Consider the following 17,881-nt stretch of genomic DNA (forward strand, 5'->3'; position numbering starts at 1 on the left):
AAACAGCAGGAGAAGAGTGTTCTTTTAAAGTAAAGAATCAGCAAGCCCCAGAGGAGCCTCACCTCAGACACCACGCTGTCATTCCTAGAAATCCCAGACAGACCTGAAAGAGAATCTGTGTCCCTGACCAGCCCAGAGATGAAATGGGAGTCAAATCCGCTTTCTTCCAAACAGCTCTGGCTTTGCCGTATCATCAAGTCATTTTGTGTTAGAAACAAGGAGATTGGTTCAGTTGCCTGTTCATGAAAACATACAATTTGGAAGAATAAAACCTAAGCATAGAGATGAGGACAGGATGGGGTCCAACTTCCCTCATTTTTCCCTTAGGCACAGTCGTTAGAGATATGGGGAGAGGTATTTCTAAATGAAGATACACGGAGAATAGATTACAGGACACAAATGTTCATCTCCCAGCTCACAGAAACAATCTCCCTTGGTCATCTGGAGCCAGGAAGAAGGACCCCCATCCTCTTCACTTGATATGTCTGGGGGATGAATGTGGACCCCATCATCACCCTGCTCTCACCCACAGTGCCTGATGACTAGAGCACAGGCCAAAGGTGAACACCACTAATTTGAGTTAATGAAATTAAAACTGGAAGAAGAAATATTTCATGAGAAAACTCTAGTAGATATTCGCAGTAATGTGAGATTTCCCTGTGTGAGATGAGGTTTTAAATAAAAACCTCATTTTCTTCTAAAGAATCCAAAAATTTTAAAATTGTTTCAAGCTGTACAACTCATATCAATGGCACTTCTATTGATTTAAGAAGACAAGCTGAATATATTTAATAATATTAAACTAAATTACTTCCCTGATTATATGTATATAAGTTAATAATGTCTATGTTTAAAAATCCCTACCTAATGTAACTTGAGCATTTGAGTGCAAGTCAATTAAAGTCATTTAAGTCAGAAAAATTAATAGGAAACTAGTTATTTCCTAGGAAAAAGTTAATTATAAGTTACTAAATTTAATGACTACGTTTACAAGAAGAAAGTTTCCATGCATTCTAGAGAAAACAAGCCTCTGAACTGCATGGGACTTTTAGAGGTGGATGGCTGCTCTGAGGCTAACAAAACCAACAGGCCCACTTTGCCCCCTTCCAGTTTCACAGAACCCCCATCTTACATCCATGGACTAGTCACATACCAGAAGGACACCACAGGGCTTCAGTGCACCTGAGAAGAACCTGCAGGTTTAAGGAGAGGCTGTTGTTGGCTCATTTCTCTGCAGGCTGTCATTTCAGTGTTTGCAGGAAGGTGACAAGATCCCGCTGGGGAGCACAGAACCCTCTGGTGCCCAGCGGAACATTTCACCTGCCTCTTAGTTTGTCTTTCTTCTCTCCAGGATAACAGCAATCAGGGAGAGCTGTGCTCAGAACTTTTCTCTAAGTCCCCTGACACAGCTGTATGAGGGATTGGAAGAGCAATGGCATGTCCACAACACCAGTTTTCTGACTCTGATCCTGAGCTCAAGATAATCCAAACCCAATGCATCCGTGTGATGCCTCTGACCAGGGGTCAGAGATTCCTGGCAGCTCCATGAGTTCCATTGGCTCTGAGGATCCTCTCCCCACGTGTGATGGGCACCCCAGGTCCATTCTCACATGGAGCTCCTGGGTTCATGTAGTGCTGGTTCTGCCTGTTATGATTTCCAAACGCTCAGAGTCCGATCCAAACTGTGAGGGAAATTGAAAACTGAATTCTAAAAAAGGTAAGAAACAGAAACATACTGCAGAACTGGAGGCTGGGGCTGAGGCATCACTGCAGACTGAGCATAACCGGGACTGAGGCAGAGCCCAAGCTGGACTCCACCCCATGAGGAGCTTGCACGCCCAGCCTCATCCTCACCAACAGAGGCAGGAGGAGTCCCGGGCTTTCTCTGCAAGAAACTATATGCAATTACACTTCAGTATCCTATGTAGCTCACACTAAGCTTTATAAAGAATTATGAGACCTGTGGAAAAAAGATGCTGTGACCTATGCTAAAAAAAAATCATTTTAGGTAAGTTTGCTGATGTCCCAGGTGTTGAAATGAGGAAATACTGTTTGGTTGAAGTACTGGGGAGCAAATCAGGGCCTTGCAATACCCCCAACCCAGAAAATAATGCTTTAAAATAACTAGCAGCAATACATTCAAGGTTAAAAGAGATGTAAGGGTGAAGAGTTTAGTTATTTCCAGAGAGATCTGTAACTTCAACAAATAAATGAAAAAGTTAGTACTAAATTATATAACATCACGGTTTAAGTTCACATGGATAGGCCCAGGGGGACTGGACACTACAGAAGCAAGCTTCAATGACCTTCAAAACATAGTGAGAGCTGAGATGGTCAAACTCACACAGAGGAAAAGATTTAAAAATGAAAAGTGAGGTGACTTCTAACTTATGCACAGCTAAACACCCAGAAAGAAAAGGAAAAAAGGGAGAAATATTACAAGAAAATGTCAGCCTACGTTTTTTCAAACCTGGTGAAAAATGTCAATCAGAAATCTCAATTACCCTTGAGATTAAAAAAATGACACCAAACTCTACTGCAGTGAAATTCTGAGAAACAGAGAAAACCTCAAAAGCAGCCTGTCCACAAAAGAGATGACAATGACAATGAAGGCACATCGCTATCAGAGCCAGTGCCATCCAGAAGGCAATGAAGCCATGCCTTCAAAGTGAATTTAAAACAGACACACACATCTTCTCCAACAGATTTACAAAGCCAGAGAAAATAAGTCTTAAAAGATCAGAGTGAAATTCTATTTTTCACATACATGAAAGCTGGTTATTAATCCCAGCCCACACAAACAATGACAGGCAGGTTCTCCAGGATTCGGATAGGTGAAAAGTGAGGGGAACATAGCCCTGTAGAAAAAAATGTAGAATTACAAGTATGGCAAATATTCAAAAAGACAAAATTATGATTTTTCCTCTTAATTTTTAAAGACAAATGGTTGTATAAAAGAGAATGATGCTGATATGTTGTGAGATGTATCACACCTGAAGATTTAAAATATGAGAGAAACAGCAGTGGGTAAAGGAAGTACAGTGCAAGGGTTTTATATCCACTCTTACACCATTAACTTAGGGAACTGCGTTAGGCTTCTCTCAGGAACCCTGGACACACTGAAAAATGACGGAGGACAGTAGGGATCTTGTTTGATATGAGTTACAGCAAAACTAAATATACTGAAAACTAAAACTGAGACGCTAGAAATATTTTATAATTCACTTTATAAATTTAAAGACCATTATGTGGTATTTTCATGAAAATTTAAAATTTTATGATCTTTTCACTGTCTCAAGAGAAGACTAGTGGATTTACCACTGCCTGCACTTTCCGATGAAATGCTAATGTGGTTGATGCATATGAGGAAAACCTGATCTCACCCAGCTTGAATTCAGGAATGCAGAAGAAATGCCACTGTCTCTATGTGCAGTGTACAGTTAGTTTCAATGCTTCATTAAACGTATGCATGGAGGTCCTTTAAATATCAGTTGTCTGGATGGAAAAGACCCACCATGCAAACTGAAAGCATAACAGATTGGGCATGTCTGCTTTGACATGGGATAAAGTGGGAATGACAATATGAAAAAAGGTTTACAATTAATCATGAAGACATCATATGTAACAATTTACTAAACTCTAAGACACATCAAGAAAATAATGACAAGGTGCAAGGCAAGATGGCAGATAAGTAGCATCCTCTGTTCAATGCTGTGATTGAGAAGGGCCAGGGTAACAAAGGAGAAGCTATGTCCCTGTGTTTATTTTTTTTTCTTGGCAGTACTGGGGGTTGAACTCAGAGCCTCACACTTGCTAGGCATGTGCTCTTCCACCTGAGCTGCACCCCTAGTACTTTTTAGCTTTATTTTTAAGATAGGGTCTTGCTTTATGGTTGGGTCATAGGGGCTGCCTGAGTCACCTGAACCATGATCCCCTTTTTATGCTTCCTTCCATAGCTGAGATGACAGGTGCACACCACCACACCCAGCTTTTTATTACTCAAGATGGGGTCTCACAAATGTTTTGCCTGAGCTGACATGAGCCATGCCCCCAGTGAGACTATATTCTGAAGAGAGGAGAGGAAGAGCATTAGGACTTGAGAAAAGTGACAGGACAGCTAAAGAGTACAGAAAAACAGGCAGAGAAAGAGATACATAGAAAAATGTCTGTAACTCCAACCCTGGCTCTAACCTTGGGGGAGGGGAAGCTGAAGACACAAAGAAAAAGTAAGTCAGATGTCCCTGAAGGCAGACTAGCAACTCCAGCCAAAGTATAACCCCACACTTCCCACAAGCCTTAAGCCCAGTACAGGAATTTGGTGTGATCATGACTGCTCCTGTGAGGCATGCTAGCTTTGGAGAAGAAAAACATTTTATTTCTCTCATTATCTTGGAGCGCTTTAGCAAGGCACCATCTTTGGAGAGTGCCTGTTTTTCCAGACTCTGGAGACCAGAAAACAAACATGAATCACACTTGGAGAGTATTGGGACACCTTGCCTCAGTGTCTGAGGTGGTAACACAGCTTCAAGAGGTTGTGTGGATGGAAAGTCTGACATGGACCTGGTGAAAAGTTTAAGCAGAGGGGGCGCTCATGTAGTGAAAGGTGCAGTACACCTCCATGGTGAGCAGCAAGTTCTCTCACATGAGTCACTGCAGAAGCATAGGACTGAGCCCATGAATGCCCTACAATGCCCACACTCTAGGCACTGGAACCCTGCTGTCCCTGCTATGTGTTCTTGATGTCAGGAAGGAAAAAGAACTCTAAGCCCAGGTCCAGCAAATCATGTCATGTGCTGAGTGGGGTCTGAAAGAAGTGAGACCAGACTGGAAATAGAACCTGGCTGTGTGTGTTTGCTGCAGAGTGGGACTGAGGGCTCTGAGTCCAGGATGTGCAGATCACGTGGTTACCCCCAGCCTCCTCCCTCCCACAGGTGGGGTCTGAAATAACTGGTTCTGGCATTCAAGAGTGTCTGAGTCCCTCAGTTATCTTCCAGGGTGGCACTCAGTGCTGTTTACTCTGCCCACTCTCTGACACAGTCACAGGACACCGGTAGGGTTGGATATGTGCTGCTCCTGGGAATATAAATGGGGGGAGTAACCTTGTGGAGCAAGTGGAAAACTGCCTGGGCCACAGGCTGCAAAGGTCCTGTGGCCAGAAACAGCTCCCTTACACAAAGGAAGCTTTTAGTCACAAACAGCCCAAAAGTAAACAACTGAGCTTCACCTGCTCTGGCCTCAAGCTCACAAACAGCAAAAACCTGTACAGTAGAAACTACAAGAGACTTCATCCAGTTTTCTTCTATCTGAGTGGTGCTGGGGAGCAGACCTGGTGCCCTTAGCACATTGCAGAACATTTGGCTACTGAGCCATATCCACAGTTCAGTAGTGAGAAACTTCAGTCTAATGCTGCCACTTTACAGTCCTGCCTGAACTTTGAGAATACTTAACAAAGACCACACGTGATTAAAACTGTCATCCAATGACTTGACCTTGGATGTGAAAATCCCAATGAAGAAACAAAAGAAAGATGCAAAAACAAGGCAACATGTCTCCTCAAAAAAAAAAAAAACCCAAACCTACAACTCCATAGTAATGATATGATCGTGAAATGGATTAAATAGCAAATAATTTTAAAATGTTAGAAGAATGACCAATGAAATTAAACAGAACACAAATCAATGAATGAATTCCAAGAAGAATCAAATAGCTGAATGAAATGGGACAAAGCAGGACCTGAGAATGGAATTCAATAAAGATACAGAAATTCCATAAAAATCAGATCAAAATTAGGGAAACGGTAAGTTCAGTAAGTTAAATTTAAAAAGGCAGTTGAAACTCCATTAGACTGGATCCAATTAAAGACAGAATATCAGGACTTGAAGACACTAATGGACACACAAACACAGACCCCAAACAATAATAGTGGGATACTTTAATACCCCATTCTCACTGATAGATTGATTATCCAGAAAACAGATCAACCAACTTCAGGATTAAATGACACTGTAGATAAAATGGACTTAACAGGAATCTACAGAATATTCCACTCAACATCCACAGAATATACATTCTTCGCTGTAGCACCTGGAACCATACCCAAAGGATATTTTAAGACATAAAGCACATCATAACAAGTAAAAGAAAATTAAAATAACTTCCTGTCTTTTATCAGGCACAATGGAATAAAAGTAGAAATTAACAGCAAGAGAAACTACAGAAAAACAGTCAAATACATGGAGATTGAACAATAAACTGAATAAGCAGTGTGTTTTCACAGAAATAAGGCCATGCTTCTAAGCATGGAAAGTTATACTTACGAGTGCCAAAATTAAAAATCTGATCTCAAGTGAATAAATCATGCCCCTCAAGCTGTAGAGAAACAAGAAAAGTTCAAACCCAAAAGCAAGATGGAAAGAAATGATAAATGTCAGGGCAGAAAATAATGAAATGGAAACTAAAAGAATGCAAGGAATCAATGAAACTAAGAACTGGGTCTTTTTTTCAATCCATAATCTTTAATTGGATTTTTACTGTGAAAACAGCTCTAACACATTTGAGGGAGAATTGGAGAAATTGGAATTACTGGGTATTTGAAGATGCTTGGGATTTACTGTGAATTTTGTTAAGTGTGATAATATATGCTTAAGTGGAGTGATGCCATGTTTCAAAAATGCAGGCTGAAATATTTAAGGGTGAAGTGTTATGATGTTTGTAATTTATTTCAAACACTAAGCAATATGAAAACATCCTACTGAAACTAGGCAATGAGTCTGTTGGTGTCTGTTAAATTTATTGTCTCTCAGCAATGAAACTTTCACTATGTGACTTTGCAATATTACAGCAGAATGTGTACCTTAGTCCATTTGTTTTGCTGTATCAGAATTTCTGGGTCTAGGTAGTTTATAAAGAACAGAAATTTACTTACTTCATTTCTGGAGAATGGAGAATTCCAAAATCAAGGTGTTGCCTTTTGTTGTCTGGTGAAGGCCTCTCACTGTGTTCTCACATGATAGATGGCAAGCTAGCTGAACACTACATGAAGCCTCTTTTCTGAGGGCATTAGCCCCATTCACAAGGGAGAACTCTCACGACCGACTTCTGAGACTAATGCTGTTAATACCATCACATTGGCAACACCTGAATTTTGGAGGGACACACTCAAACCCTAGCAACCTGTACAATTCTCCTTTGCCAGCTAGCACATTAAGCTTTGTCAGTTCAGGGTGGTGGAGGAATACTGCAAGCAGCATAGGGCTTCTCTTCATTCCTCCTAAGGCACAGCTGCCAGGGGCACACTTGAACTTGACTGGCCACAGGTTACTCATGTATTTGCTAACACATTCTCCTGAGTGTTTCAGAGGAAATACTCAGATGAAATTGACATTTAAATCATTGAGTCTTGAGTAATGCATGTTGCCCTCCATGTTGTCAGTGGGTTTCATCCAATGAGTTGAAGGTCTGAGTAGCACAAAAAGACCAGCCTCATCTAAGCAAGAGAGAATTCTTCAGCAGAACTGCACCATCTTAGGACTTAGGACTGGAACTGCACCATCAGCTTCCCCGAGTCTCCAGCAGACACACCCAGCACAGTTTGGACTCCTCAGTCTTAATAACATGGGCTAACCCTTACACATCCTATTAGTTCTGCTTCTCTGGAGAACCTTAACAGAGAAGCTCACTAAGGCTTAGCGTTCACGTTTTGTTCATACCTTTACCAGAGACTTCTTTTTTCCCAGTCCTTAAGGATTTGGGATTCTCCACCTACAAGGCCTATCCACCAGCTGCATACCAGCTCTGGCCCAGAACAACCTACTGAGTGGGGTATAGCCACACCCTCTAATAGGTCTGACTCCATCATGGGGAAGGAGAGCTCCTTGTAATGATGGGTAATCTTTACCCTTGTAAAGATGGGTAATCTTTCTCAGTCTTAGGGAACTCTCTTTCAGTGCTAGTATATTAGCACTTGCTGATTACAGATCAGTCACATTAATATTATTTCTTTCTCCTAATTTGAACCCTAGTAATGTGTTAACCATATTTCTACTATTTTATATTTTATGTTTTTCATAAGTTAAGTCAAAATTTGAACACCCATTAAAGGTCATATATAAAACAATTATTTTTCCTTTGTCTACTTTTTGTACAGAAGAGCCCAAGAGTAAGGACAATATGATCATAATGTATATTTTACTGATATGTTGAGAGCTATATTAATGATCTATGGTATAAGAATATGCATAATACTTCTATGATAACTCATGTTTTTCAAGAGATTGCTGGTATTTACACACAACACAATTTGTGTAAACTGTAAAAGGCTTTAATAACAAATAGACTTAATCTTTTATGGAAATAATTTCTACTAAAGATTCATAATCAGCATAGTCCTTCACTGACTGTGTAAGTTCATCAGTAGACAATCTCCTTGAGTGAAAGCTTCAAGATTGTGTGGTGACTTGTTTATTCTGTGGTCTGTGACCTGGTTCTGTGGAAAATTGTATGTTCTTATTTTCTCTGACCTTCCTTTAGTTCCAACCTGAATCTTTCTAGCATTGTATCTTTTCCTTGTTTCTTCCTCTAGATGCATTCTATAGACCTTTTCATGTAACTTTTTCATAGCCATCTCTGTTTTTCAGTTGAGATCTCTCTTGTTGGCATTCAGAAACAACACCCTCTAAAAGATGAACGATCTGGATAGCACTGTCTGTGGTATTTACATGCTGACCCCCCAGCTCCACTGGCTCTCTTAGTATCAATTCTAAAATCTTTAGGATTGATCACCAGATTAATCTCTGTAAGCTGGGGTTATATTGCCACTGTCATGGTGCTAGTATGGATGTGACCTTGCACTCTTTGTGCTCTGTGCACTCCTTCACATTACAGGTGTCTATAAGCTTCTGAACACCCAACACTGGCAGACGCATGTCTAAGGCCACCTATTTTACTTGGAAAATATTTCAGGGTTTCAAAATTACATCTTTTAAATGCAGCATATTGCCAACACATATCAAGCATCTCTGAAGTAAAAAACCTTGTCTCCTGGCCCCCGACTTCTGCAGTTATCTCCAGAATCAAATCATTTTCATCTGCTTCTTCTGATGCTTCAACTAACTTATTTCTTTCTGACACAAAGCTACTTCATTCTCTGCAAGTTTCCTTAAATCTTTCTTCTCATTGTGCATCAAGGGCTCAGTCTCCCACAGCCTCTGCTCCTTCTCCATCAGGAGTCTGGACACTGCCACCAGCTCAGGCAGTGTCCTAACATGTAAGTGGGCTGCTGATCCTGCCTGGCATTTGAGGAAGGTCCAAAAGGCCTGCTGCAAGCAAACAGCTCCTACAGCACCAGGCCACTGCAGCTTATACATCAGTGGACTGGGCCACCACCCCTGGGGGCCTATAGGGAACAGGCAGCAACCCAGAGAAGCTGGCATAACAACCATCAAAGAATTGGTTCCTCCAAAAGATATATAAGACTGGCAAACCATTAGCCAAACTAACAAAAAAAAGAGGTATAAGTCCCAAAGTAAAAAAAAAAAAAGACGTGAGATAAGGGATACAAGCACAACTACCAATAAAAACAGAGGATCATTAGGGATCACTTCAAAAACATGTATTCTAATCAACTGGAAAATCTGGAAGAAATGAATAGATTTCTAGATGCACATGACCTATGAAAAGTGAGCCCAGACAATATAAAATGCCTGAACAAATTTATAACAAGTAATAAATTTGAGGCACTACAGTTGTAAAAGGTCTCCCAAGAAAGAAAAGCCTACTAAATTCTCTAAGTCCTTTGAATAATTCAAGGATTATTGGTGTTCTTCTTTAATCAAATAGAAAGGGAAAGAATATGATCAAACTCATTCTAAGAAGCCAGTATCACCCTGATACCAAAAGGAGATAGGGACATCTAAAAAGTATAAACCAATTTCTTGATGAACAGAGGGACAAAAATTCTGAAAAATATTTGTGAACTGATTTAAATAACAATAAAAATCATACACCATGATCCGGTTGGATTCACTCCAATGATGCAAGGATGTTTCAATGCGGGCAAATCCACAAGTATAATAGAGCACATAAACAAAGGATAAAGATCACATGATCATCTCAATGATACAGAAAAGGCATTTGACAAAATTCAACATCCTTTCATGATAGAATTCCTGAAGAAACTAGGAATGCAAGAAATGTACCTCAACGTAATGAAGACTGTATGACAAATATACAGCCAACATTGTACTAAATGAAGAAAGAGGTGTTGAGGGGCTGAAGATAACTAAAATACTTTGTATGCATGTATAAAAATAGAATAATGAAACCTGTGAAAATTGTTTTAAAAGGGGTTGGATTATTCAAAAGATTAATAGAGGGATCACTCCCTCTATATGTATTCAGAGATAGAAATAACATAATTAAAACCTCATGTACAATTAATATGTGCTAATAGAAAAAGAAGAACTTAGTGGATGGCATCACTAGTCTAGACCAGATGGAATAAAGAATATCAGAGACTGAGGACAAAATTGAGGAATTATTATATTCAGATAGCAATAAAGAAATGAATAAACAATTATGACCTCTGCAACATGCATAAGAGCGCAAACCTATGAATCTGTGTCATAGAAGACAGAGCCAAGATCAGAGTAAAGTCATAGTAAAATTATACCAGGAAATTACACCAGAAAATTCCCCAAATCTAGGGAAAGAAATGGACATCCAAGTACATGAGGCATTTAGAACACAAAATAAACAGGAAAAAATGTTCCACTTCACATTATAGTTAAACTGTCAAGAATACAGAACAAATCAAGACTACAGAAAGCTCTAAGAGAGAGGTGCCATGCTGCTTACAAAGGCAAATCTATTCAGAATAATAGCTGAACTCTCCACAGAAACTCTAAAGGTTAGGAGACAAAGATCGGTCAAGCTCTGAAAGAAAGTAATGACCGACCCTGGATATCCAGCAAAGTTATCCTTAAATTCAAAGGAGACATGAAGACCTTCCATGAGAAACATAAAGTAAAGCAATTCATGGCTACTAAGCCAGCACTGCAGATGATACATAAAGGAATCCTACACAAGAAGATGAAGAGACACACAGGCAGGCACATGACATCTCTCACAGAGAATACATAAACAAATGAGAAACAGGACAAAAATAAAACATTGCTAACTCAGTAAACCATCAAAATTTGAAGACTGAAAAGGGAGACGTTACTACTTGATAATAACCTTAAATGTACATGGTATTAAGTCTCCAATTAAAAGATGCAGACTGGATGAGTAGGTTAAAAAATAAGCTTGAACTGACTGCAGTCTACAAGAACCTCACCTCACTGGCAAAGACACACAGACTGAATGTGAAAGATGGAAAAATGATAGCCCATGCAAGTGGAATTTGAAAGCAAACAGGAGTAGCTATGCTTATATCTGCAACCCAGACTTCATACCAATATTAGTCAGAAGGGATAAAGATACAACAACTGTAAATATATATGTGCCAAAGTATGCACCCAATTCCATAAATTAAACACTACCAGACATAAGGGGACAGATAGGTCCAGACGTGGTGCCCAGTGGGTGACTTCAATATCTCACTCCCATCAATAGATCATCCAGACAAAAACGTCAAAGTTAAACTTCACCGTATATCAGATGGAATTCACAGATATCTATGGAATTTTCCACGCAATACCTGCAGAATATACATTGTTCTCACCACTCATGGAACTTTCTCCCAAATAAACCACATCAGGTCATAAAACAAGTCTTAAATATAAAAAATTGAAATAAATTCTCCTATCTTATCAGCTCATAATGAAATAAAATTAGAAATCAAGAGCAACTACGGGAATGTTACAAACATAGTAGATTGGATAACACACTGTTTCTCTTGTTTTGTTTTACATTTAATGGGTTTAATAATGACATTCTCATACATGTATACAATGTACTTGGATCAAATTCATCCTGCTCCATGACCCTTTCTTGTCACACAATACATGTTGAATGACTGGTGGGTCACTGAAGAAATCAGTGAGGAAACTCCTAGAATTAAGTGAAAATGTTCCAAGAGGGAACTTTATGTAGTGTATGAATACCTACTATTGTTTGAGGAATCTCAAACAATAATCTAATGTACACCAGAATATCCTAGAAAAAGAAGAACAAGCCAAATCCAAAATTGTTAGAAAGAAATAATAAAGATCAGGACATAAATTAATGAAATGGAGACTAAAAGAACAATAGTAAGTATCTATGAATCAGAGTTGGTTTTGTGAAAAGATAACCAAGATTGAAAATTCCTTAGTAAAACTATACAAAAGAAAGGGAAGACCCAAATGAAAGTAGAGATGAAAGGGGGTTATTACAACAGATACCACTAAGTATAACTGGGCAATGTTTTTTAAACTTCCATGCTAATAAGTTGGGAAATCTAGAAGAATGAGTAAATTTCTAGGCACATAGGACCTACCAAAATTGAACCAAGAAGCTATAAGCAATAAAAATATACCTATAAAAAGGAATAAAACAGAAGCAGTAATATACAATTTCCCAACCAAGTAAAGCCCAGGGCCATAGGGTAACTGCTAAATTCTACCAGGCCTTTTGAAAATAAATTATACCAAGTTTCCTAAAACTATTCCATAAAATAGAAATAAATACTACTAAACTCATTCCATGAAGCCAATATTACAGTGATAACAAATCAATTTAATACACTATGTGAATATAATCAAGATTAAAAAATCCTATGATCATCTCAATGATTCAGAAAAAAAGCCTTTGATGAAATGCAACATTTCTTCATGATAAAAAGCCCTGAAGAAACTAGAAAGATAAGGATCATACCTCAACATAATATAAATATAAAAACCCTATAGCCAACACTAATCTGAATGGAGAAAGACAGAACTTCCTTTAAAAGCTGTAACAAGATAACAAGACTCTATCATTGCAGTGCTTGAATTCTTAGGCTGAGCACTAAGGCAGAAAGAGAAAGAAGCTGGGAAAACAGGTTGTTTACAGGCAGAAGTGTGGAACAAGACCTGATCTCTCATGCGGTACAAAAATCCATCCAAAGTGCAATGTCAGTCAGCACACAATGGAAATACCTGAAGCTCTCTTCACATTAGTCAAGCTATGCAATCAGTGTAGGTGTCCATCAACCCATGAATGGGTAAAAATGTGGTTTATATGCCCAGGGGAGTTTTATAGGAAATGAAATTCTGTCATTTGTAGGAAAATGGACTGAATTAGAAATCATTGTATTAAGCAAAATAAGCCAGACTCAGAAAGAAAAGCACTGCATCTTATCTCTCAGATTCAGGGTCCACATTCTTTTAAAAGACACAAAAGTAGAAGAGCAGACTCTTTGGGAAGAGAAGGGGACCAGAGGTAAGGAGAGGGGATGAAAGGGGGTAATAACTTTCATCAAATTACATTATATACATGGATCAAATCTCATAATGGAGCCCATTAAAATGTTATGTTTCAAAGTGAATTCACCTGCAAGTATAAGTTCGAGTGTCTGAAAACATTAGTTTCTATTATCTGGAAAAAAGCTAAGATACATTCCTTAAACAGAATTCCTGTTACCTGCCTGTCCTGTGAAGAATGGATGAACATACACAACAAAGCTAACAAAATATTTTTAAATATATAAAACATGAAATTTAAATAAAGTTCTGGTGATCTTAGCATTTTACAATATTTGGGAAAACAACCATTGCAGTTTTATTGTTTGAGTGACTGACACAAAGGGACTGATTCTGTGGGTGGTGAAGACATCACACGCAAACCAGCTCCATGAATGGAAAATGAGTGGGTTTGCCTCTTCCTCCAGGAGCCACGGCTAGAGCTGAACTGTGAATGCAGTTCAACACTGCATCCTAGGAGGATGAGAAAAGGGTGGTTGTTTTGGTTAGTGAACACTGAACACAAGTATATGAACAATTAAACCTTGTTAAAAAAAAAAAAGAAAAAAGTTAAAAGCACTTTTCCCATCCTTTCTACAGCTGTCTTGTTTCTGTTCTGCACCCTTCTGCCTGGGCCCTAAGCTGGAACTTTGACTATCACTGAGACTGTGCTGCTGAGCTGTGCTGACACTCCTGGGTCCCTGTCACAGCTTTGACCCCCATGCCACAGAGACAATACTGACACTGTTATAATCCCACCCTTCCATCCTAGATTGTGACTTTGTCCTATGATCACCAGAATAAATAACACAATTGTGCCTTTGCATCCCATTCCCTGGGACCTTTGTCACATTTGTGACCTGCCATTCCTGGAGCCAGGCTGTTGTTGTGTTCCACCCCAGTCCTCATGTATCCCTTGGCTCCTGTCAGCTGGATCCATGCCACTGCTGAATCCCAAGAGCTCAGGGTTGGGTCAAAGTGTGGCCCAAAGACTCAAATTATGTAGGCCATCTCCCATGGCAGTTTCAAACTACCTAGAATTTCCATGGCTCCACTGTTACTGCAATGGCTGCTCCCAAACACTGGCACCACTGCCATTGAGAGACTACCCATGCCCCAGACCCAGTGCTTCTGTTGCTGTATGTGTGCAAACACACCACAACTGGTTACCATGTAGAACTTCCCACCATAGAGGAGAGGAGAACAGGAGGAACTGAGCAGAGTTTACTGCTGAGACACCATCAGCCCTAGTGGCCAAACCTACTCAGACACTGCAGCTTTGGCCATCAAGAATGCCTGCAGCTGTCACCAACTTGACTTCAGTTGACAGAGCTACATGGAGACCACTGTGCTCCCCTGGAACTGGAGACCTGCACTGCCCCAACCAGAGTCCCACTGCTGCACTGGGAGAGAGCATTCCCCAGCCAACGCAGCCCAGAAAGGCTGGGAGTGGCGACTGTTTTCAAAAACACAGAAATCAATGCAAGCTATACATAATCAAGAAAGGCAAGCAGAAAGGACACCACATATTTATACACAATGGAATTTTATGCAGCCATGAAGAAGGATGAAATGTTATCATTCGCTGGTAAATGGATGGAACTGGAGAACATCATTCTGAGTGAGGTTAGCCTGGCCCAAAAGACCAAAAATTGTATGTTCTCCCTCATATGTGGACATTAGATCAAGGACAAACACAACAAGGGGATTGGACTTTGATCACATGATAAAGTGAGAACACACAAGGAAGGTATGAGGATAGGTAAAACACCCAAAGAACCAGATAGCATTTGTTGGCCTCAATGCAGAGAAACTAAAGCAGATACTTTAAAGCAACTGAGGCCAATAGGAGAAGGGGACCAGGAACTAGAGAAAAGGTTAGTTTGAGAAGAATTAACTTAGAAGGTAACACACATGTACAGGAAAGCAATGCGAGTCAACTCCCTGTATAGCTATCCTTATCTCAACTAGCAAAAACCCTTGGTCCTTCCCATTATTGCTTACACTCTCTCTTCAACAAAACTAGAAATAAGGGCAAAATAGTTTCTGCCTGGTAGCAAGGGGTTGGGGGGGGCAAGGAAGGGAGCAGGGGGAGTAAGGGAGGGGGTGGGCGGAAGGGGGGAGAAATGACCCAAACATTGTATGCACATATGAATATAATAAAAAAAAGAAAGGTCACCACAAAAGGAACATGGTGACCACACAGTAGCTAATCACAAAGACATGGAGATCTAAAGCTACTGGAAAAAGAATTGAAAATGATTATTTGGAAGAAGCTCCATCAGCTATGACAGAACACAAATAAAAAGCATGATCTGAGGAAAACAATTTATCATCAAATTAGAAGTACAACAAAGAGAAATAGTAAAAAGAACTAAAATTCTAGAGCTGGAGAATACAATGAATGAAATGAAAATGCAAGACAGCCTCAACAGCAGACTCATCAAGTAGAAGAAAAAGACTATGAACCTAAAGACACACCTTTTGAAATTATCCAATCAGAGGAGAAAAAGAAAGAAAAATGAAAAAGTGAAAAAGTCTTTGGGACTATGGGACTCCATCAAGTGAACAAAATTTACATGAGAGAATGTCAAAGAATAGAGAGAGAAGTAGGGCAGAAAGCTTATTTACAGAGATAATGTGTCTAAGAATGCCCCAATTTTTAGGAGATATGTGATACTCAGATCCTGGAAGTTTGAAAGTCTCCAAACATATTCAAGCCAAATAGGAATTCATGAAGCCTAATATTCAAATTGTAAAAAGTATCAAAGACAAAGATTTGGAGAGCAACAAAAGAGACTTGTAGACAAGAACACCCCTCTACAAAATTTCTCAGCAAAAATCTTGAAGACCAGAAGAGTGGGATTATATATTCAAAGATCTGAAGGAAAAAAGTGACCAAGAATATTATATCTAGAATACTTTTCTTCACAAATGAAGGAGAGATAAAGTCTTCCTAAAGCAAAACCCAAAGGAGTACATCATGACTAGACCTGCTGCCTTAGTCCATTTTTCATAGTTATAACACAGTAACCAAGGTTAGGCAATTTGTGAAAGAAATAAGTTCATTTTGGCTCATGGTTCTAGAGGCTGGAAGCCCAGGAGCATGGCACTGGCACTGCTCAGCTTCCAGTGAGGGGCTCCTGCTGCTTCAGCTCATGGCAGAAGGTGGACAGGCAAACAGGCATGTGTGGAAGAGGCAAACCATTATGGGCAGACTTGCTTTTTGAAAACCTGTTCTTGCAAGTAATCCATTCCAGTGAGAGTGAGAACTTGCTCACATGAGAAGGATATTGATCCATTTATGGGGGTTCTGCCCCATTACCTAAATACCTTCCATTAGCCTCACCTGCCAACACTGCTGCATTATGGAACTAAGTTTCCAATATATGAATATTGGGGATACACACTCAAATCATAGCCCCTGTCTTACAGAAATGCTAAATGGAGTCAAGATGAAATTGCAGGGTGTCCATTAGTAATATGAAAGTATGGATGCATTGGTAAAGGTAAATACATTGTCAACTTCAGAAGTGCTATACTTTTATTTGCCTCCTACTCCAGTAGGTCTATCTACACCAGCAAATCCACAAACAAGCCACGCATTGCACCACAGTATTATGACAGCTATGACATCACTAGGTGACACGAGCTTTTCAGCTTATACATGCTGTTCACCACCGGCCCAAATGTTGTGCAGTGTCTGACTATAACTGGTTGGTGGTTAATATCCAAGTGATATAAGGAAATCATAAAACTCAATTAAAACTTGAATTTAAAACTGGGGAAAGAATTTAACTAGACATTTCTCTAAGGAAATATAAAACACCAATTCAACTAGTTCCATGGGATGTATAAATAATACCACAATGAGCTAGCGTCTCCTAACGGTTAGCATAAGAACCACCAAAGAGACAAGGTGAGGGTTGGTGAGGCTGTGGAGAAAAGGGAACCCTGTGAATTATGGGAGGGGTGTAAAGTCACATAGTCACTATGGAAAATATTATGGAGATTCCTCAAAAACTTAAACCATTGTGTCATATGCCTTAAGCTTATACAATTTTGTAATTATTCATTAACATGGCCCCATTCCTACCTTCCCTCAACACAAGCAGACACCTATGATTTCCTTATCTATAAATCTAAGCTAGTTACCTCATATAAGAGGAATCATGCAGTACTGTCACTCAGCATAATGTCATGAGGATTCACCCACATTGTAGAATGTGTCAGAATTTCATTCATTTTAATGATTATATTCCATTGTTTATTTATCATGTTTTGTTTGTCTACCAAACCCCTGAGGAATACTTGGCTGATTCCCATACTTTGGTTCTCATAAATAATACTGCTATAAACATGGGCAAACAGGTATCTACTTGAGGTCTTGCTTTTAATTCTTGGGCATACACTGAGAGCAGAATTGTTATCATATGGTAATGCTATTTGTAATTTTTGTG

General features: G+C 39.5%; 1 pseudogene; it reads right to left on the reverse strand.

Moving 5' to 3' along the window:
* Positions 1–8,336: 8,336 nt before the first annotated feature.
* LOC109679080 (peptide chain release factor 1-like, mitochondrial pseudogene) lies at positions 8,337–9,365 on the reverse strand (annotated as a pseudogene).
* Positions 9,366–17,881: the final 8,516 nt, after the last annotated feature.

The sequence above is a fragment of the Castor canadensis genome, chromosome 10 (genome assembly GCF_047511655.1).
Source record: "Castor canadensis chromosome 10, mCasCan1.hap1v2, whole genome shotgun sequence".
NCBI classification, from domain to species: domain Eukaryota; kingdom Metazoa; phylum Chordata; class Mammalia; order Rodentia; family Castoridae; genus Castor; species Castor canadensis.